General features: G+C 27.0%; 1 protein-coding gene across 2 annotated transcripts in view; it reads right to left on the minus strand.

The window, feature by feature from the left end:
* Nucleotides 1-22282, minus strand: part of LOC136988607 (cholecystokinin receptor-like) — a 46985-nt gene extending 24703 nt beyond the window's left edge. The window contains exon 1 of one of the 2 annotated variants that reach the window (XM_067286511.1): nt 22156-22282. The gene's annotated coding sequence lies outside the window, so the exon portion shown is untranslated. Of the gene's footprint in view, nt 1-22093 lie in introns of both variants that reach the window. The other variant, XM_067286512.1, reaches the window with a different exon arrangement.
* Nucleotides 22283-24241: the final 1959 nt, after the last annotated feature.

Below are 24241 nucleotides of genomic sequence, written 5' to 3' on the forward strand. Positions count from 1 at the left end.
CAACTGGTTGCTGGATTTTTTAAATAGTTAAATTAAATTATTATTATTATTATTATGGCCCAAATCAATGTAAAACTTAAATCGCTGTCATATTCATTTACTTAAGTACTTAATTATGTTTTTAAAATCACGTTTATAAGAAAAATATATTATTTTAAACTTAGTCTTACAATTTATATTCACAAGTATAATACATCTTGAATAAACAACGAAACACGGTTGAATGACTTTCACCTGCCCTGTATACATTAAAAATAGTATAAATATACATTTTCAAAGGAAGAAAGTTCAAGTAAGCAAAAAAATTAACGCAAAAACAACGACATTTGCAAGTGTTTATCTGTTTAAAGATATTCACTGCATATTAATCCTGATGGACATGCATGTAGAGAAGTATCTTTAGGAATTAGGAAAGAAGAGGAAAGAGTAGATAAACAAGAAATATAGCTCATATCTATATACTGTATGTATAAAACTTTCATTTCATAAGACATTTCTTCGTGTAGTAACATCATGAAAAGTAAGAGGAAAGCATAAATGTTATGAGATGATTCTAAAGTATTAAAGTATTTTCTTCAGTGAAATGAAAGTAAATTTAAACTTTGCAGAAAGATGATTAAAACTTTTGGCATATAATTAGCACTAATATTCGCATCAATCAGCAATGAAGGTGTAGATTAAAATAAACAATTAACTACTAAATTAATATAAAACGTAAGATTAAACTGAATTTTCTTCCATTCATTTACATTTTTCAACTGTTTTTAATTGAAATTGTTTTAATACAACTTTTCTGTAAAAATTGATTCATAAAATATCATAGGTCTACTGTACTGTACATACCATTATATTCTGTAATTGTAATTTTTATGTCATATGTTGCGTATTTATAGTTTTATTTGCTTATATATTGTAGTGGTTACCACATGACTTATGAAATTATCTATGTAAACCAATATAGAATGAGATAAATTACTGCTGTACATCATACAAATGAATATACATGGAAATTTATTTCAAGTAGCTAAAAAAATGATACAGTATAATAACTTTATAAAACTTTTTAGTAAGAACTATAAATAGTATTTCACTACACTATAATGAAACAATATTTATAATTTTTAGGAGTAGCAAATGCAGATTTCATTTACCACCAAAGTTTTATTGTTCTTTACAGTGTAACGTTACAGCTGTTGGATAAGAACAGATAAAAATATTAATTTACATTTATTTCGGTTTTTTTAAAAAAATATTCTATTCTTTATTATGTATTTAATAAGTTGTACTTACAATAAATTACTTAAAATTAATTAGTTTTGATAGTTTCCGTTTTCAAAGTTTTATAACAAAACAATCTGTATATCATTAATTTTCTAAATAAATGCCACATTGTAATGTATAATTAAGGTTTTACTAAAACAATTTCCTCATTAAACTAAATTGAGAATTTTATTACCAATTGAGATAATTCTGAATACGTAAAACTTCCATTAAAAATCTTCTGATGAATATCATTGTTTAAAACGTGAATCATGTAAATTAAATTAATTTTTTTTTGTGTTTTCTTAATAATATAATCGATCTTAACGATAACTAATTGGAGCGAAAATTGAGCATGGGCTATTTTTATTATTTTCTCATTCCGATAATGTATGAATATGTATTAGAATTTGATATACGGTTATGTAGACCTCATATATATTTGTAGAGTGCGTGTATTTATCTCTTTGTTTATCATTAACTTGTTCTTTTTGCTTTCATATCCTCGTATTGATTTATTTATCTATTCTCGAAGCTTGACTCAGTTTTTTCCTAACAAGCTCTCTGCCAAAAGATGATAACTAACCGAATTTAATAAATAAACCTGTATCTATATCCGTAAACAAAGAAATATATAGCAAACGTATCTCCTACTATATAACTTCTTACGATTTATTTTTGCAGATATAATTCATAGAATTTATATGCTTCCCTGATAGCTATTATGGAGGCGTATACAAATAAATTTGGTATAAAACATTATTTACATAAATAAGTACAAAATATTTTGTTAATATCTTTCGAAATCCTGAAAAATTTCTTAGATTCTTTTCACATTATAAAATGTAAAAGTTAATCTACCATTCTAATTAAATTAAATTTAATAAATAAAATTAATTACGTAAATTTACAATATAACAAGTTAAATAAAGTAGAAAATTTCGTTTTAAAACAATTCAAATATTTAATTAAATATAATATTAGAAAATTATAATAGAAAATATATAATCACCCCTCATTTAACGACCTACCCGTTTTACGACCGTTCGGACTTACGACCGAGCCAATCCCCTTTACCAGTGTGAGTCTCGGAAATTCCCTCTCTTAGTCTCAATCTTGTTTCTGCATTTGGTCATTATTCACTACACAATATCCAAGACTATATACAGTATTTCGTTCTTAAATTTGTGCACCTCATAGTACAAGCTGTCGGCAAAAAGGAAGAGCATATCTTCACCTGGAGGAAACTCCAAGAATCGAATATCTAGTGATAAAAATGAAGATCGTAAACTATTATGAAGCTGGTAAAAAGTTAACGTGGCTTGAAGCTGGAGCATTGACATGATCTCGAAGGATGAAAGAGGCATTAACAGGATTTAAAGCTGTAATAAGCAGGCAGTGGAAAGGTGTGGACGTAGAATCACTGAAAAATTGTTAAACAATTATCGAGAAAGGCTGTTATCTCCCGAAACAGAACTTCAATGTGAATGAAACTGGACCATTTTTGAAAAAAAATGATACGCAAAGGTAAACAATGCCTGGTTTCAAGGCTTTTATGTGTTTACGTTTTTTAGTGAATGAACTTTCATTTTTTGGTACATTATTTTTTATAATTTTCTCTGATTGTATTTTTATGTTTTGTAATATGTAAGTAATACGAATTAAAACAAAGTTAATCGAATTGGAATTTCCGTTATACCTTTCTTTATCTAGAATAAATAAAATCGATTTTATTTCCGTGTTAATCGTAGTCGTAAAAACCGAAATCGATAAACAAAATGTAACATTTTTTCAGATATTATCTCCGGTAATTTTTGTTTTATTTTAATATAGAATTCTTTAGATAATTTATTCCATACAGAAGTGTTGACAGAGCACAATTCCGTGTTTACTTTCAATGGAAAATAAGAATAAAAGACCTATAGAATCTGGTATAAAGATTTCAGAGATTTCCTTTGAAAACTATAGGATGTTTTTACGAAAGCAGAATAAAAATCTCTTCTTGTAGTCCTATATTTAATTCTGTCCTATAGAGATTTAACATGAATTATTCTATTCCATTATTCCATGTGCACGAAATAATGGCATTTTCTCCGGAGAAATTAATCCATGCAGGTATTTCTATTCTGTGGAATCCTAATGCAAAATACTGTAGAATTTTTTTGAATAAATTATTCTACAGAATAATTTAACTGAAGAATTTTATGTTAAACTGTTATCATGTCACAAAATTATTGTGACATGATAACACTTGGAGTTAAGTTACTGTTAGATAAATTATTATAATAATACAATACAATACAATAATATTGCATGTATTATATTATATATAATATAATACATAAAATACAATAGAATAGTTTCCTTTTATATTATTGTTTAATTTAAAAGATACTGAAGATAATTTGTCAAGGAGAAAAATTGTAAACTGATAAACTATTTTTAGTTAACCCAAAAAATAAAATAAATTAGAAGAAAATTTACGTTTTAAACGTATCTTTTTAAAGAAATAAAGAAAATAAATCAAATATTTTTGTACTTCTATAATCAACTCTTTTATTAATGCATCAATTAAATCGTGTAGGACATTTATCGACTATAATAAATACTCTAAATATAACAATTACAGTGTTTGAACAACATAATTAAACTAATTAATTCGTAAAATATTTAATATAAACACTTTAATGTACTACAAAATTAATACAATTACTTATTTCTCTACCTGTTATTTCGTTTCTTTTTTCCCTGGAAGAACACGAAAGATACAGTCGTATGCACGAATTCTGCTTCTGTGTAAACTCAGAGGTTGCTCTAGTGATCGAAAATTTAGGGAAAAGTAGGAAATTCATGGAAAGAAATTAAACTTAATAATAGTGAAATGTCGTAACTTGTTAAAAGTAGTTATAACATTGCATAATTAAATCTACAAGTTCAAAGATAAAGTCGTTCAAAGATAAAAGAGGAAACCAAGAATAGAAGGTAAAATTTGTCGTGAATCATGACTTCAAAAGATTTTATTCAAAGGAATAATGCAGAATAATAGTATTAAAAGAATAATTTTAAAAATCAGTGTAGCTTTATCCATATAATTTATTTATATTTTAAAAATCATTTGATTAATTTAGCTTATACTGAAAGATTGAAATGAAATCTATAGTTCTATACAAAGATTTCGTATCGAAATAAAATATAAAAATGTATTATAAATTTAAATATAAAAGAATATTGGATTAAAATTTATAATAAAAGGTAAATTTTATGTTTTATTAAACCGTATAATAAAAGTGTAATAAATTTTATAAATTCGTTAATTATTTATGTGATTAACAGTGTTTTTACACAATAAATTTATCAATGTCAGTTTCAAGTGCTATTGAAGATGTTGTATATTTTAGAAGTTATTACCGAGTGGTTTTATGTTTTACATTATTTTTTCATCTTATCTATTAATTTTCAACGTGAAGAAAGTACACACAAGCTTAATTATTGACAAATAAAAATAGCATCCAAGATAGGATTTTCAAAATTTCAGACACTTATTCTCTCGATAAACGTCTCTAGAAATCTTTTTTTTTTAACATAAAAAATGTATTTGAATAGAACTTTTTCTTTTCCAGATTTTATCTTCCTTAATATAGAAATATAAAATCTTTGAGATTTAAAGTCTGTTACTTCACTTCAGCATATATTGAACTTTAAGGATATTAAAGTGCATGAATCATCGAAATGACAAGATTTTCTTTGATATTTCCTTAGAGATTTCGAATTTCGCTCCTTAAAACAGTATAGAAATACATTTTTCATCATCATTTTTCGAAAGTTCATGGCATGAAAGGTCAAGCTATCTGACTGACCTTTCATGCCATGAACTTTCATGCAATAAAGATGGCCATCCACAGATGAGGATGTTTCGATTTCTAATCTGATCAGAATCTTGTGATTTTTATGAGATAATGGACTAAATGTTGTTTCCTCTTAGCTATATTAATTGATCCTATTACAAGTCAGGCCACTCGTAATGGGCAAAATTGAGGTTGGCCGCATGTTCACGATGGATTTGTACTTCAAGATTCCGGTAGAATAGAAAATATTTTCACCAATTTGTCTCACGGAATTTTAAATTAAATTTATTATTGTTATTTTTTAACATAATTCTTTAATATATAAAAAATATATTAATTTAAAAATATTCTATCCTTTCCCTATAAATTACAAAACACCTGATACATTAATGGAAAGTCAAAGTCTTATTTTAGCTCAAAGCTAGTAGATTTTACTGAAATAGTTCCATAAATACGTTTAATTCTCTAGAAATATAATGGATTTCTATGATTCATTATACAAAGATAATTCCTATATTAAACAAGGAAATGAAAAATTTCAGATTTATCATTTCCTTGTATTTTAATAGTGTTAAAGCACACAAAAGATAATGGAATCACAAAACCGTCTTGGTGAATGGACGGTAAAAATATTGGTATCTTTAAGTAGAAAATATAAAACTGGAATTGCATCCAATATTCGATAGATCGAAACACATTAAATCATAAATGGAAAATTTCAAGGATTTCTTTTAGTCAAACAATATAAAACTATATGGATGAGAGGGAACAATTTTCTCATTCAAAAAATATCATTTATTTGGTTATTTTTAGTTATAAAAAATTAAATATTTATAAATTTCGTCACGAATTTAATGTTAGACCTTAAAAGTTTATCCGTATAAAATGCTAAGCTAACAGATTTTAATTGAAAAGCATCCTTAGTACCCACAAGGTGGAAAAAGTAAAAAAGAGAAAAAGGAAAAGTATCAGTTACTATAGTTATTAGGGTGTGTCCGTAAGTAATGTAACGCTAAAAGTTACTGCCGAACCTGAGAAGTTGTCGCCATTTAGTCAAAACAACTACTTATAGCTTAATACACATTTAACAAACAACGGCAATGGATTAAAAGAGCATTAAGTAGGGAAGGCTGGTCCACAGTGAAACGAAAAATAAGAAATGCTTCGTGACAAGAAAATAATATTAATTTTTGTAACGTTTATTGAGAATTATTATACGTATATGCATGTAGTTATATTATATAAACAGAACTGAGTAATAACTACAATTACTTTTAATATAGAATAAAAAGAATAAAAGTTGGTAACCTGTCTCATTGTGTACCATCCAGTTGTACAGTAAGACAGAACATGATTTATTCACACTGAGACATGCATTCTTATTTCAGGATAAGCGTATCAATGAATGTGTATTCTTGTGAAATCGAATGAAAACTTTATGTATCTTGCTAATTTCTTGTTGTTAATGACACGGAGATTGATAGAAACATTTTTATGTCGGATATGTTCATACTTGTAAGGTCTGTAACTCTAAGACAGAGAATTTCCTTGCAACTTTTCAGATCTTCTTAGGAAAAAAACTTCGAGGTCCTCTTTATCATCCTTTTCTTTACTTATTTTTCCAATATAATTTATCTTGTCAGAAAACTCTACTAGAACATAGTCTCCTTCCTTAGGATATCCATCTAGTTCTCCAAAGAAATCTGATTGCAGTGCAACAGGAACTTCTGGAACAGAATCACTGTTTGATTTTTGTATAAGGTCATCAGTGTCACTGCTATCAGTACTACTGTAGGCCTATTAAGATTCTGTTGTAAGCACTTTTTCTCGTTTGATCATTATGTTGTTACTTTTGCCCCATAGCCCTGCAGATTTCTTGTTTTTCTGGAGTGTCAATCATGTTCATACTTTGTCCTTTTCCTTCTGGTAGCCCTGTTTGATTTCCTGGCTACAGATTTAGAAAAACTTCTGAACTGCTTTGATGAAACAAAGCTTCCGATAGAAGACAGTACACAGTGAGACGTCTCACTGTGTACAATTCATCGTGTCTCACTGTGTACCGCAGACACACATCTATAAAAAAAAACAAGATAAAATAGCAAATACAAATATATAAAGTTTAATTCCAACATTTACTTGTCTTTTTCTGATTTGTATTGATTGAGTCAAAACAGATCTTTGACAAAACTGTTTCTCTTCAGTTTGGAGGACAAAATGTTTCTTCATTTCGTTTTCAAAATTGAATACAGTCGTGTAAGTCTTACGACTTTATTATTAAAGGAAAAGTATGATGTACAGGGGCAATTCACTACTAATTTGAGGTGGAGAACATATATTTTAAATTACATTAATTAAAAATATGATTAAATTGAGAGCAGGGTATTTTAAATAATCTCGGGTAAACATTTGTACGGGACTTCACCATGTGTTCCCAATATAGACTATTCATAGGCTAAATGTTTTATATATAGAATAGATTAAGGCGGGGGAAATTCGTATAAAAAAACAGATGCTCACTACTTTTCCCGCTTTCCATCCGGTCCACTTCAAGCGCAGAATTTGAGATAATTATATAAAGTTTGTAAATTTCTCACGCAATACTGTAATTAGTATTATTTCTTGTACTCGGAAAAATAATTAGATAAATTAACAAAATTCGCGTATCTAAGCGGCGTGCTTTGTATTAAACGACGTAATATAATTTTTATTGAATTCAAGGAACGACGACACACCGAGGCAGCTATCAGTTTTTTTCGTTCTTTTCAGCAAAGATTTCCGTTGTTTTAACAGAATAAACTTTCCAAAATAAGAAAAGAACTGAAACAAAACATAAGAACTCCGTTGAAACGCTTATCCGCTGTCCACGGGACCGCAAATTTACTTCGAATTAATGCATTCTTCGCATAGACCGAGCAGTGCCGTAACTAGGGCGGTACCAGCGGTGCCCCTGTGCCTGGGCACCGCTGGTACCGCCCTTGGGAGGCGCAGAAATGACCTGGACCAAGTTTTGGGTCATAGTTTCGGGGCGTAGTTACAGATGCTCGCACCGGGCGTATAAAAGGCTAGTTACGGCGCTGAGACCGAGAACGTAATAACGGGATTTGAATGTAACACAGCCAAGCTCCGTTTGATTGTATTATATTCATGTATTGAACTGTATTATTGATATAATAAATACACAAATTAATTTATTCTATCCATTTTTGAGAGGTTAATTTAGCATTGATAATTTAAATTTAGTTTATTAAAATAAAGTAAAATATTTATTTTTTTCAAATTTTTTTTCCAAAGATTTCATTTAATTCTTATATTCTTTTATTTAGTGATTTCAACTTACATTGGCATTAAAGTAAGTCTTTGAAAGGTTGGGAAAAGCTGTCATTTACTGCTGCTTGAAAGTGTTTTTTCGAAGTAGCTAACAGGTTTTTATTATTTGTAAATATATAAAAACACATACACGATTATTCAATTGGTCATTCATCTTTAAAGACGTGTTTCTGTAAGATTTTCTTTAATATTAGGAATAAGAATATTTGAAGAATATTATATATTTTACTTGCTTATTGCATAAAAAAATGTACTACACTATTGTAAGAATTACTATAATTTAGTATTATTAATGAGATGTAATCATATAATAATTTTACTAAGTAGATAAAGATAATTTTTTAATAATTAATTGCTAGAATTAACTATCAAATAAATGAATAATTATAATGGTAATTTTAATTGTAGATTTGATAGAAGGTTAGGTGTATAACAACGTTCCCTATTTAAATATGAAAATTTCCTTCTTAAAATAGAGAAATTTCAGTTTTATTTTAAAAGAAAACTTTTATATTATTAAACAATAAATAAAATTGTGTGTGCCGTCATCTGTTATGAGATTTTGTTATAAATATTTTTATATTTTTAATTACTATAAAATTGCAAAAAGCTTAATTTTGAGAGTAGGGACGAGTTTTATAAAAAAAAAAGGTTTAAATGTTAATAACGAGTAAAATCTCCATTAAGTCCTATCCTCTCGAGATACATGACACCCTTTATCTCCCCACCCTCTGCATCTTCCATCATCCAAATTTAATAGCATCAATGCCCCTCATATACAAGCCATCACACCAAATTTTGTTTCTTAATGTTTACCCCATCCTGAGATATTAAACGAATAGATGCCAACACACGTAACACATACACACACAGAATTTTTTTGCCTTTTTTTTTATTACTTTTTTGGATTCAGGAGGTATCAAAACGTGGAGATTTGCTAAAAACTCGGAGGGTCAAATTTGAAACGATTACAGAAAATTACATAATTTACGCAATAATAATTTTAATAATAAATAAAACTTTTCACTTATCTGTTACTGTTTATGATTGTTCTATCCAGCACCTAACATCATCTGCACACTGTTTCATACTGTCAAATACAGTACAATGGAACACAACCAATACTTTCAATTTGCAATAATTATTTTAATTTTTTTAATTTATCGAATAGCAGAAAACACTTGAGTGTTCCTTGTCGCTTCACCCTATCCTACACTTGTTTTCTTATATCATTTCCTTCTTTTAAAATGTATAAGTATAGAAAGTATTGCTTCCATGTAAAAAGTAAACGTCAAGAGTTTGACTGTGATTGATGTCTGCCTATACGTTGTTGAGGTATCTAGGAAACAATTTGACCAGTTTTCTGGTGATTTATGCTTATAACTAGTTAATACATTTAAAAATAGAAGAAAAGAAGCATAAATATAAAAAGATTAAATATGAAATTAGATTAAAAAGATAAAATTAATTTTCAAAGCGATTTATCGATACAAAAAAAGGAAAGTATCGGCATCTCTGTTGACATTTTTATCGGAATCTTCCAAGAAAATCTTTATTTTTATTTTCTAAATAATTCATCATATAGATGAAGTAAACATTATTTTATTAGTTTAATGTTTCATTGCCATACAATTCAATGCTTTGTATAAAACTAAGTTTTAAATGCTGTCATGTATCTTAATATATAATACAGTAGTTAATAATAGTTTAATGTAGTACAATGATTTAAATCCGGTTCAGTTAAAAACAAAGGTTAATATCGGAAACAAAAATAATTGCAGTTCGATAAGTAAAAATTCTAATAATAATCTGAAGAACTTTAAAAACAAGCAAAATAACGTAAACCCGAGACGATAATTATCAATATTTTGTCAATTTTGTAAACAAAAACATGATATGTCGCATTGTATTTTACAAATTTTTTATTAAGTGGAGAGTTGTGTGACATATTTTATAAGAATATTATAACGGGGCATCGTAAGTATCCTTATTCAACCAAATCTGGTACGAAGACATTTCAAGACATGCAGAAGACGTATCTTTAAAGATTTTAGTACCAAAACCCATCACTGTGGCAGTTTTAACGCTTCGAATCTAGTCTAATAACATGTTGCGTATGCGAAAGCCTTGAAAGACTATTACGCTGCTTATGAGAAACACTACAAAGGATCAATTACGGTCGGCTTTTACAATTAAATTTGAAAGAAAAATATTGCAGCATCAAGTGTCATAGTAGTAATATTTAGTTCTTTGCTTAATATTTTGTTAACAAAAATGTCTTCTGCGTGTCCTGAAATGTCATTATATCAGATTTGGTTGTATCCGGAGTGCAAGTATCTCTCTACACAGTGTTCAATAGGTATACTTTACCTACGATTATCCTGTATTAAAAAGCAAAAGAAGTTTTTATATATTTTAAATAATATATATGGCTATTAATAATTAAAAATTGAATTATTCTGACATTTCTGTAGAAGAGTTTATTGAGCAGCATGAGTTCCAAACTGCTAATTTTGAGAAAAATAAATAATACTAATGAAGATTATTAATCACTAAATTCACTAGTTTAAATTGGAATTATTTTAGAAAAATTCTTCTAAAATTAACGGAATATCGTAAAAATCAATCCTTTAATATGAAAGATTAGTGAAGAATTAGATAGCAATTAAGGTTATAAGAACGAGAGGGATTAAAACGTAAAATCTTTTGTCTCTTTTTATAATATTACAGTGCTGCTTAAATTCTATAGAGAAATTCATCCGAAAAATCTACACTACAGGGAATTTTATTAATTAAATACAATTAAACTAGTCATTAAAAGCTGGGCATATTTTATTATTGATTTTACTTTTAAGAGTACTGCTTATAAATTGTTTTGTGTTTTGTAATCTCCTATTTGTTACGAAATTTTCTTGAAAAATTCATTAATTTAACTTTTTAATAATATGATTATCCCAAAATAACTGTACTCATGCAGAATGTCACACCTATCACACGATCGCTTTGGAAATATGCCATTCGTTTAGGTATTTCCAATATTGTGGATATCGCGATAAATCTTAGCGATTTTCGGCTTTGTATTATCTAAAGTCTCTGTCTGTTTGAGCAAAATTGATTTTCCACAAAAGACCTGCTTACTTTTACGGATTTACAAACTAATATAACATATCAATTTCGTAAAATGCAATGGTACGTTGAAGAAATGCTGTGTTGCGGTTGAAACAAGAAAAAAAAACTGGCAAAATTTATTTAGAATTAATTTGAATTGAAAACATTTTTAAAATGTATAGATTTTGCTTATTATGCTTGCATTTTATATCAACAAAATAACATTTATTTTGTTGATATAACTCCAAACCTAGAAGTATACCTAGAGAGAAAAGCATGGGACGTATAGGCCTATAGATTTAAAAAATTTGAAAATATGTGTACAAAAATATTTTACATAAAAACTTATTTTCAATATACTGTATCCCTAATGATATTATTTTAATGCGTTTCTGCTCATTCCTATGGTTTTATTTTTTAGATAAAACCACTAAAAACTGGCAGTGACTTTTAGCTTTATGGGGCCCAGGCTTATCTGAATTAGGGCCCTGATGTACAGTGTTGACTTCACACACATTTTTATTCGAGGGAATTTTTTTAAGAAATATATTGTTATGAACGATTGGCTTGCGGCCCACTTTTGGTGTGGACCTCTAGGAAATTGCTCATTTTGTCCACAAGATAACGCGTCACTGAATACGAGTCTCACCAACGTGGAGTTTTCTTGGTTTTATTCACGTTTGTAACATTTAAATAGGGGCTCAGTTTCTATAGAAAGTCTTTCCAGGAGGCATCCTCCTCGTCAGATCGACCACTTCTGGCATTGCCGTAAACAAATAAACCAAACTAATCTGTCCTGTGGTTTTCTATTTAATTAAATCATTAATTTGTAAAGTCTTTCTATGCAAAGTTATAAAATATCAAAATTATTAAATTACAATTATAAATTGTACATATTTAACTTTAATTATCCAAATTTGATTTAATTAATAAATTGAGCACATAAGAGTAATCATACATATGTGTATAAATATATTGTATTTGAATAATGTAATGAGATGTATTGAAATTAAATAAATAATATAAATTATATATACAAGTTAATCGTAATTTGTGTCCCTATTTAATTAATGTTGTCTGAACTCAACCAAATTTTATGTACTGGTGTTTCTAAACACGCGAAAGAGATTTCTTCAGGGAATATAGATTTAGTTCCAAAACTAGCCACTGAAAGAGTTATGTCGCTGCGATCGGCAAAAACGGGGAAATTTTCTAAGGTGTCGTAATTCGCAAAGCGTATTGCAGCATTGGCATTGTTTTCATTAGACATCATCATAAGAAAGTAGGATCTTTAATAATACAGTACGAATAGGGAAAAAGCCGTTTTATACTCAGAAATTGAGCATAGTACGTGTACCTTACACCTGTTACGTATTTTTTTTGCAGCTTTTAGCGCCACAACTTCTGTAGTGATAAGTTTTGTAACTAAGTTTTCTGTCGCGGAAGACTTCCACGTGTGTAGTGACATCAGCGAACAAAATGAGGTTGAGTTTGGAATGGGTTCGCGTCTCTCCAGACACCGTTGAATAACGGTACTTTAATTTCTATAAGCCGATATTTACGTAATTGCTTAGCATTTAAAAATTATATTTTAATAATTAAGTGAAATTTAAATGGAAACTCAGCAGTAATTATATTCAGAAAATCCTTTGTTAAAATTTCCTATAATGATTATCGATTGACAATTGAACTTCTATAAAACTTATTAATTTATCTTCAGTTTTCTAATAACTTTAATTAATGTTTACAGGAAACTAAAAAATATACATAACTTATAACTTTATTTAATCAAGAAAGGCCTTAATGATATTCCAAAGACTATCTTTAATTTGGAATTCAACAAAGCCTTTTAAAGCTTTAAACTTGACAACGCTAACTTTGATTTACATACCCACATACAGAATGGATATAATGTGATCTATTAGTCAATAGTATTATAATTACAACGAAGAATTGGGAAGATATTGAAGTTTATAAGATGGATAAAGAAAGTTTTGGAAAGATCATTTAAATTTTCCGAACTGTGTAATGACAGTAATACAGAGAAACGTCGAAAATCCCAACTAATTGGGGCTGGACTGCATCCGGATTTTCAAATGTACATATATGTTAGCATTTTAAGCACTGTAAATTCCAAATACATTATAATTCAAGTTTAGGTGTTTTAAATTCAAGCCAGTATTTCAAACGAATGTAGGAATATTAAGCTTGTTTGTTAAGTTATGGCAACGCAACACTTGGGTGATCTGCCTAGAGGGATGACTTCTGAAAGGTCTTTTTAAGGATAACTGGGCCCTATTCGGGAGTTACAGACAACGCCACGTGTCTAGTCCGTCCTGGCGAAGGCTCGAACCCACGACCGAACTTCCAGTGTTCATGGAACGGAACCGCTTTGCCACTGGTGGACCTAGGTATGTATTAATATTCAGTTTTTGATGGTCGAATCCGGATTTTGACGCCTCACTGTATTAACAATAAGAGATGACTAACTATATGCAAAATGAACATTAGAAGTAACTTTATTCGAAAAGCACGATAATAATTAGTTCTACAGAACTTAAATTCTCAAAATATCAGGCAATTCATGCAAACTGTCACATCATTCTTTAACTTTTTCTTCTACATCTATATCTTTGAGTGAAAACAAAGGATAAACCCAGAGAGAAACCCAGGGAATCCAATATTTTTCAACTTTCCCCAAAATTAGTTTCTAGCAGACGTTTAGCAAACCTTCTTTTGGTACTTATTCTAGTATTAACTCAGATTCGTTTCCCTTTTTTCGTTCACTGTTTTACTGTTTCGGTGAAAACATATTTACAAAATTCGAATTCATTTTTATTCAGAATTATATAATAAGATTAATTTAAAATTTACTATATTTAAATGTAGGAAAGCACAGCTAAACATTAAAATTATTAGCCTGCCACTCAAAAAGTTCTGGGTTTGAGTCCGGGTCGAATTGTATCCGTAAAAACAAGGAAACACGTATGGGCAATCTGATAAAGGGATGCCTCCCGGGAAAACTTTTATGGAAAACTGACCTCTCTCTATTAAGACATGTGAAGAAAACCCATTAAATTTCACGTGGCAAGCCTTAGTGTAAATAATCAATATGAAAGTATATTATTATTATATTATTTCATGAGTTCAAATTACTTCAGTTACATATAAATTGCTCTTGTATTATAATAAAGAATAAATACGTTATTTCAGCTCATTATAGAGCATTGTGTAAAAATAAAAAGATGTGTTCGTTTCATATAAATTAAATACAGATGTAACACGAGCTCGAAAACAGGATTTATTATAATTATATAATGTAAAGCGGATAGAACTGTGTTTAGAAAAGAAACACATCCCATTGCATTAGACAATTTCTTTTATAAAAAACGGGAAAAACTTACGTTACAGCCTATTCAAGATGAAGTTATTGAAAGATCTTTTAATATTCCATCCTGTTTTTCGTATTTATCCTGTAGCTTTAATATTGCTATATGGTAATAAAATAATGTCCACTGGAGAACGATGAATTAAGGCATTATTTATAACTATACGGAGAATGTACGGAATCTTATGCTTCCAATAGTAAAGACTGGATTGGGTTTTCTCTGGAATTATATTTCACTATACTTTCTTCCCGAATAGTCGTCTTCAGGATTAAAACAGGATTAAAGCGTTAATTTATTAAATTTAACAAAAGAAACCTTTAACATTCAAATGTCTCTTTGCGCTTAGCAGTCTTTCACACTTGTAACACATTTATATTGGATTTGATTCAGGAGCGAATTCTCTGTGCTTTCTCTGTGCAAGAGAAAGTTTTGACTGTCAATATACTTTGTATATGAGAACAAATATGCAATAATTGTTCAAACTTTATCTTAAGATCGAAACTTTCTCTTAAGCATGCGGCTCATGCTAAGCAAGCCCAGAGAATTCGTCCCTGATTTGATTAATGGTATTAGTCAACTCAACACACGGGCGATCTGCTAAGAGGGAATGCCTCTCGGGAAAACTTTTATACGAAACTATCCCTTATTTAGGTGTTAGACACGTGAAGAAAATCCAGAAATAATAAAGAACTCATAATTTAATAAATAAAATTAAATTATAAGAGTATAATAAGACAAAAATGTGATTTTAATATATAAGGTAGAAAATCAAAATTTAGGGTTTCCTGTTATTTAAATATGCAAAATGCTAAAACAAAAATTACTTTACTTCCCATTAGCAAACCAGATCTTATGATCATCCTCCAGTATGCTGCTGAACCCATTACCCAAGCAATCTGACCCATAATAGAAATAGTTATAGTAATTCATACAGCAAACAATGTTAATGTCCTACGCAGCACAGAGAGAAAAGTAGTAATTATAATGAAGAAATAATCACAGATAATAAAGAGCTAATTTCAAGAAATATTTCCATGTTTCATTTATTAAAATATCCTTATCAGAAGCAAAAGTAATCTTTACTTTTCTTTTAGAAATATAAAAATATTTTAGAAATATATTTTAAAGAACATTGCATTATATATAACTTATATAACGATTCAAAAACTTCATATTTAATAGTAAATAATAATATAAATGTATAGAAACGAATAAATTTCACTCCTTAAACAAATTTTCTTGCTTCAAAGGGATCTCATTTAGTATCAGTTTAATGGCTCCTACAACTCACTTTTACGATCCTTTCAATCACTAAATCTTTAAGTATATAAATTTCAATGTTATACTTAAAAAGTTCCGAAAGTTTTGACTAGATACTGTAAACTGATTGTCAAGATAAAACTGGTTCCTTATATATCCCTTTCTCGTGGCATTATACATCAGTAGCCAAACTTTTACAATAAATATATGTATATGGAAATATTTCTAAAAGTTATAAAATAAATTTATTTATATAAATTACTTTCTATATTTATCATCAGAAAATATTACTCGAAGTCATCGGGTTCATTGTAGTTCATTGTACTGTACTTTTGGAGTCTCCTTAAATACGTTATGAAGAAGTATTTTTGCATTGTTTGAATGAATAAAAAAAAATAAATTTCAGTAAATCAAAGTTCTTAAATTATTGTACAATTACACAGTATAATTTTATATTTTGCACCAGCAAATCTCATTAATTAATTGTTATATTTGTCTAATTTATAGCAGAATTATAGTATTGAGATTTCTCAGCTTGATAACCATTTAACTTAATTAGGTTATTTAAGTATTAATAATAAAATTGTAAAATATCGCGTAGATTTAACGTCATAATTCTGATTACATAACATAATTACACAGCTTAGCCGTAATAAGAGAATTTATTTAAATGTTTATGTACTGTACCTGTCTGATTGTAAATTTGAACTATTAAATTAAAAGCACTTAGTCCATTTAAATAATATAAAATTTGAATTTGTTTAATAATTTCATCAAGGTTATAAGCTCGTTATAAATTAATGAGCAATCATTAATTTTATTATGTTATCAAGCTTCGTGTAACAGCTTGCATGCTGCTTCTATCTCATGAAAAATGTCCCCTTTGGAAAGAAAAATAAAAAATGCATATTTTTAAAATGAGAAAATGATTGATCAGTTTGTATTAAATAATAGTCAAAGTAAATCATGCAGGTATCATATATATATATATAGAAGTAAAATCAAGCTTATAAATAAAAATTAATACCGAAAATGATTCACTACAGCTTAAAGTAGGATCATAGTGTTGTAACAAAGCAGAACTAGACTTAGGTCTAAGCAAATTAGGTAGTTTCCTGAGGTCCGAATCTGTCAGGGACCCATAAATCGATTTTTGAATATTAAATTATATATTTATTTACTTATTTTCGTTAATGTTACCTATGGTTCCAAAATGGCGGCTCGTCTCTGATTCCAGCAAATAGAAGAAAGAAAAGAGTGGGGAAGCACGTTCTAACCTAACCTAACCTATTCTAATAATTTTGTTGGTAATAATTATGGTAATTTATTAGAATAGGTTAGGTTAGGTTAGAACGTGCTTCCCCACTGTTTTCTTTCTTCTATTTGCTGGAATCACAGACGAGCCGCCATTTTGGAACCATAGGTAACATTAACCCTTATTTTTATATTCTTTGAGATGTAATCTAGTGTCGCAGTGTAATAATTGTTATTTTTTCAAATAAAAATAAGAAAAAACTTCATGCATTTTTGGGGGAAGCTGGATCACAAGTTTTAGTTAGAACCCGAAAATTCTTAAATCTGGCACTGGTAGAAAGGGAGGTCAAGTACAGTACATTTGTACACGCCTTGAAGCACATAAATTCACGCAAAGTCTCCACATTAGATACTGTATCTCTAATACCCAATTATTTTCTTTAATACTAATATAATATTTAAATTTTAAATATAATTTATTTACTAATAAATTAATTATTTCATTACTTTACAAATAGGTAAATTTATAATTAGGTGATGTAAATGTACACCTTTTTTTTAAATCTTTTCTTTTATTAGATTTATCACTTGTCTCAAACAATTTTAAGTGGTTCAGTTCTTTTTGATCATCAATATTTTCTAACAAGTAAACAATAAGACAATTCTGTTTGTGTTGATATAAATTAGTTTCTATCTTATTGATGTTTGAAGGATTCTTTTAATTATATTCGGGTGTTTTTCTTTGTAATCAAAAGATATTGAGATCGTACTATTCAATTACTATTACTGTCGATTTTATTGTTTCAGATGAAAATTAATTAATGTATTTTCTTGATCTTATTTATATGAAAGGAAATTTATCGAAAGAACTTTTTCTTTTAGACAATTTTCATTTAAAAATTTGAAAAAAAGTAAAGGTAAGTAGGGCAGCGACAAGCCCTACTTTAGGGATGTCCAAATTGCTCCTCTCAGTAAATTCGATGATTAGTCAAATTTAATTTAAGTATATTTAAAAATATATTAATAATTTATATAACTTTCAATTCTATTAAAGTAGAATACATACTTTTAAACCGTTATTTAAATTTAATAATAAAGAAAAATATTAATAATCGTCATTTAATTTTTATTTTATCTTATCTGTAATTTATTATAATTCTGCATGGGCTTAAAAAGGTGTGAACGAATAAAATCGAATTTTGGAAACGGATCAACAAGCAAACCAGATTAAAAACTTTGTTCGAAAAGCCATTTTGAAATTGTTTTTAATATATTTTCAATATCGGTTCAGTTAATGATGAGAATATGAAATGTGGTTTTTACTTTTAAAGCTTCGTATTTTTAGATTTTAAAAATAAACTTATCTAAAATAAAACTGTTTAAAAACTTAAAAAACCAATATAAATCAATCAATTAGATTTATTTTAATAAAATTATAAAATCCCAGTAAAATTATTAATAATTTTTTCCACATTTGTAAGTAAAAATATTAAAATTTCGTTTAGTTTGTAATATTTGCAAAGAAAAATTATTAATATAATTAAATACTAGACATATAAAAATTTTTAATTATTTAAGCTTTTATATTTGCTGTCAAATATAAAAAATCACTTAATTATATTAAGTAAATATATAATAATACGTATAATATTAAAAATAATTATTCTCAATAATATATATTACAGTTTACTTATAAAATTAAAGAAAATATTAATATTTTCTTTATATTCTTATATATTCTTTTAATTTTTCTTATATTCTTATTATATTCTATATTATATCTTTCTTTAATCTTATATATAGAAAATATATAATATTTTTATATATTATATTCTGTATTTAAAGACTTTTAAATTACTTTTCTTATTTAGAAAATAAATTTATAATGCTTATTTTTTCATATATATATATATATACTGTTTGCTCTTCTATAGAAATCATTTTACCTATAGAGTATGCAATATATCGAGTCTAGTATGCAATACATTTAATGAAACCTCGATATAGTGTCTTCCAAATTAGCGACACTCTCGTATCTACCCTATAAATATTAAATAGAAAACCCTTCAGATTTTGTGAATTACTAAATAGACAATTTTGTATTGTAAACAACATTTTTATCTTCAAATCAAATGACTTTCAAGCTTCCGAACTTAAACGTTTGTAGATATCTTTTAAAACATATATAATTATTATTGTTTAAATTACTTCGATTAAACACCACACTCAATTTAGTGCCAATTTCAGACATAAAGTAGTGATGGGGACAAATCGAAACGGGACTTTATACGTATACAGAGAGGCTGTAAAGTTCAGTTAATCGTTATAAACATTGCTGTCATATTTAGACACTACAAACGTTAAAAATATTAAGATTGGTTATACATCATCATCAGTTACCGAAATTCTTGGCTGATGTATCGTCAGAAGTCGCTCCTGTTTTTCTTCAAATTTTTTATGTAATTGTAAATTGCCTGATCCAATTAACTTTTGGACCACCCTTTATATACAATCAAACTTTAATACAAAGAAACCATTTCCCCCCTCTAAAATATTCAATAGTAAATAGAGCATGAAGCTAAAGTGAAGAGTTCTCAATTTAATTAATATTTATCTCAGAATGATGTGTTGTGTGTTTGTGTACAAGTATTCATTAGTATTTTACGAAGTGACACTATTTAGAAGGCGCTATATCAAGGTTTGCTTATATAAATACAATTTTCCAAAAATTACATAATTTACATAAGAATTTAAAAAAAAAAAATCATATATACAAGGCGAACCAAAAGTAAGTGGACAGTAAATGATAACATTTATTGAGATTACATATATAATAATTATATTTACTAATACAATACAATATAATCTTATCAACGCAAATGCTCAAACCGCTGCCATCACAATTTACACAGCTTTGAAGTGTATTGTACATTTCATCATTACACGCTTCGACAAACATTTTTACACAAGTATCTTTGTGTATTCATTCCTTGAAGTGCATCTCTGATGCAATTTTTCAATCATAACCGAGTTAAATATACACCGTTGTTATAGTATAACCCTATACAAACCCTATTCCACCTTTAAATTAAATTCAGTAAATCAGAATTTCATATATCCAGTCAAGATTGATCGCATACAAGTGATCCTGACAGTTGTTTATTTTTAAATAATAGTCTTTCAGTTACATAACTACATTTAAGATAGAAGGAAAAGAAATTCAAATATACATATTTATATATTTATTTTATATCTTTAAATACATCTTTACAATTTACAAAGTATATTTGATATGTAGACTTTCTCCCTTTCTCCTAGTAGAAATATTTAGTCAAACTAACTCGTATATATTCAGATTTATATATTTTATTTTTATGCTTTGTACACTTTTAAATTTTTTAAAACATAAAAAAAATCTATTTTTTAAATATAGAAAAAAAAAGAAAAAAAATTATCACTTAAAACAGAAATAATAATAATAATAATATAAAAAATGTACACCATAAATTGTTTGTATATAACTTCATCATTATACAATGTCTATATCTATATATATATACATGCATTTAAATTAAGGCCTCTCAGGGCCTCTAGGCATGTTCCTCATTTGCATAATGGGTAATCCAGCACGAAAATAAGATAATTAACGTTAAAATTAATTAAAAATTTACAGAATATAAATAAAAATAATGATTAATATTTTTTAAGAGAAAAATTATTTTGTTAACCTTTGTACTCTTTTCATAGAATCTAAGCAATATTATTTCTATAAATAAAAAATAAAATAATATATATATATTATTATATGCTCTATATATATATATATATAAATTACAATTATAAGAAGCAGTGTTCCATCTCCATGACTCTTTAAAAAGTAAATAAATATCAATACACGAGGTCCAATTGTATAATTCAAAGTTATTTAAAATTTCAAATTAAAATTTGTATGATTTTGGAATTTAATTTTTAATTCTTTAAAAATTCGTTCATTTTAAAATAAATAATTAAAATTGTAAAATGTATTTCAATGATGTTTTTATTTGTAATTGATAATTAAGTAGTTTCAATATATACAATAATTAATTGGAGTTCTTTAAATTAAAATTTTCTATATAAAATTTTATAAATTAATATAATATAGCGTATATATGATTATTAAAGAATTATCTATAATTATACAGAAAATTATTACAGAATTATCTTGAACTATATATAAAATTATTATAAAAAATTATGTAAAACTAGGTATAAGTGTTCTACCTCTTTACAAATAAAAAGTTTAAAAATAGTTTTTAATTTAAACAATACTTAAACGTAAACTTTTACAAATACTTTAAATCTGCGTAAAAAACTAATTAACAATTCAGGAAATTAATTAATTAAATTTTTTATAAGTATTTATAGCTTATAAACCACAAAATCTTCAATAAACAACAAAAGTTTAATAGGAAGAACAATCACGTTAATTATAAATATTTGTACATTTTAACTACTCAAAAGCATAAAATTATAACATAGACAATTATTAAAACACAACAAAAATTTACTTAATTTAAAGCAAATTATATTTAAATAATTGAACTTTCTTATTATAAAAAAAAAAAAACTTAATTTCAACAATTTAACAGTGGAAAACAATTGATTTACATTTAAGTAATGGCAATTTCATAACTGTAGAGTTAAGTATTGATATGATAAGTGTTACATACCAGTCGAATACCGGTTATATTGTAGTTTTGCACCAGAGTACAGATCAGTAGCACCACATGTGACCTGTGGCAAGTCAGCTTGGGAGAGCTTTATTTTCTCTCTCTGTGTGGCTGACATGCGCATAGGTTCTCTCTTTTGACAGTGATTGCTGGAATGCAAGTGTCAAGTCCAACTGACGGGGATGCACTGTCAACTTGATCCCACAATATACAAACACTTAGGTGTCGTTTCATCCGATAAAAATCCTCCTCCTAGATAACCCGATAATAAAAAAACACATTGGGGAAGAGAGAAAAATAACTGACAGAATTTCACAATTAATTACCATAATATAAACCATAAGCTAATATATATATAAATTTATACTTTAACAATAAATCGAGAGTTAGTAATTTGTTGGAAATAATTTAAAATAAAATAAATTTTTTTTTTAATGAAAATTGTATAAATTTATTATTAATTTAAATCTAATAAAATCGAAAGATTTTCGCGGTAATTAAAGCAAATTTAATTAGGTTTTATTAACTTCTTTTTAATTACTATTCACTCACTCGAATTTTATTCACTTATTGATAATTGTTATCGTGATAAATTATATTAGTTTTAATCTTTTTAAGACACTAATGGTACAAGATAATTGGATTTTTATCATTTTTTATTCCTAATTTGCTTGTATATATATATTTATAAATACATGTAATAGAACCGTATGAAGGTAAATTTGAATAAATTATATAAAAATCTATAATATATCGTGTGAAATATAATGTGAAAACATTCCTTTTCAACCTGTGAGTCGTGAGTTCTTCCAATCACAAACTGTTCTGGGCCATTTCATTCTCTTTCAGTGTAGTAAAAGAGGGTGAAAAATTGAAAAAAATAATTAGAAAATTCTACATAAAACTAATAAATAAATTATAAAATAAAATATTTTAAAAAAATTAATTTTAAAAGCTTTATTTCTTAACAATTTGTATATATATGTTCCGTTCTTTCCTCTGATAATCCTTACATAATGTTTACATAAATTAAAATTTATTTAAGAAATTAATCAATAAAATTTTTCCTATTTTATAATCATATCTTACCTTTATCTCGAATAAATAAAAATCAAATTTTAAATAAATTTTGATGAAAAATTAGTTCATTTTTCATAATTGGCTCATTTGCTCTCACTCGAATTCATTTATTAGTTTACTTAATAGGTAATAATGTGATTATTATCCTTACACCTACTGAGTTAATGAGAAAATATACAGTAAATATTCACAAATGACTACGTTGATAAAATGTTCATTATTGTAAGTAGAACTTATTAAATTTTATCAGAAAAAATACCGAAAGGTATCATTAATATAATATCTAACTGGGAAAATAATTGTTAAAGTCAACAAACATTTTAAAATTTCCTAATAAAATATTTTTACTTTGATTAATTAAAGTAAAATGACAAATAACCAAAGGGAGATATTACATTAATTTTCAACTTTCTCGTTGTTCAATTGCTTCAAAAAGATGTATTTTATTTAACATTCGCACGCTCTAATTTCTCCCCCCCCTTAATTTTAATTATAATTTCAAATTGTTTTTGATTATAATTAATATAAAAAATAATTATATTTTAAAGAAGCTCGATTTCTCTAAAACAAATTTTATCAAGAATTTATAAATTAATTGTAAAATTTCGATTGAAAATTAATTTTAATTGATTTTTTTTAAATAAATAATTTAAATAATTTTGTATTGATTATAAAGATACGATTAATATTTGAATTACGTAAAATTAATCATTAATAATTCTAAAGTGTATTTATTTTACTATAAAACTAATGCAGATTAAATTTAATATAAAAATTATGGATAGAAGATGCTACATGATAAGCAGAAAGAAGAGGAAGAGGAATCTAAAGAGATGATGGAAAGAAGATTATGCCATTTGTCCCGATAAACTGGAAAGGATCATCATCATTTCTATGTTTTTACTATCCAAGTTACATATAAATTAAACAAGGATACTTATATCTTCCATTTCCATCTTTTCCTAAAGTTATACACCTGTAAGTTAATTAATATACAGCTTAAGAA

This window comes from Centruroides vittatus, unplaced genomic scaffold, assembly GCF_030686945.1.
Source record: "Centruroides vittatus isolate TY-2023 unplaced genomic scaffold, ASM3068694v2 scaffold_3315, whole genome shotgun sequence".
Taxonomy (NCBI): Eukaryota; Metazoa; Arthropoda; class Arachnida; order Scorpiones; family Buthidae; genus Centruroides; species Centruroides vittatus.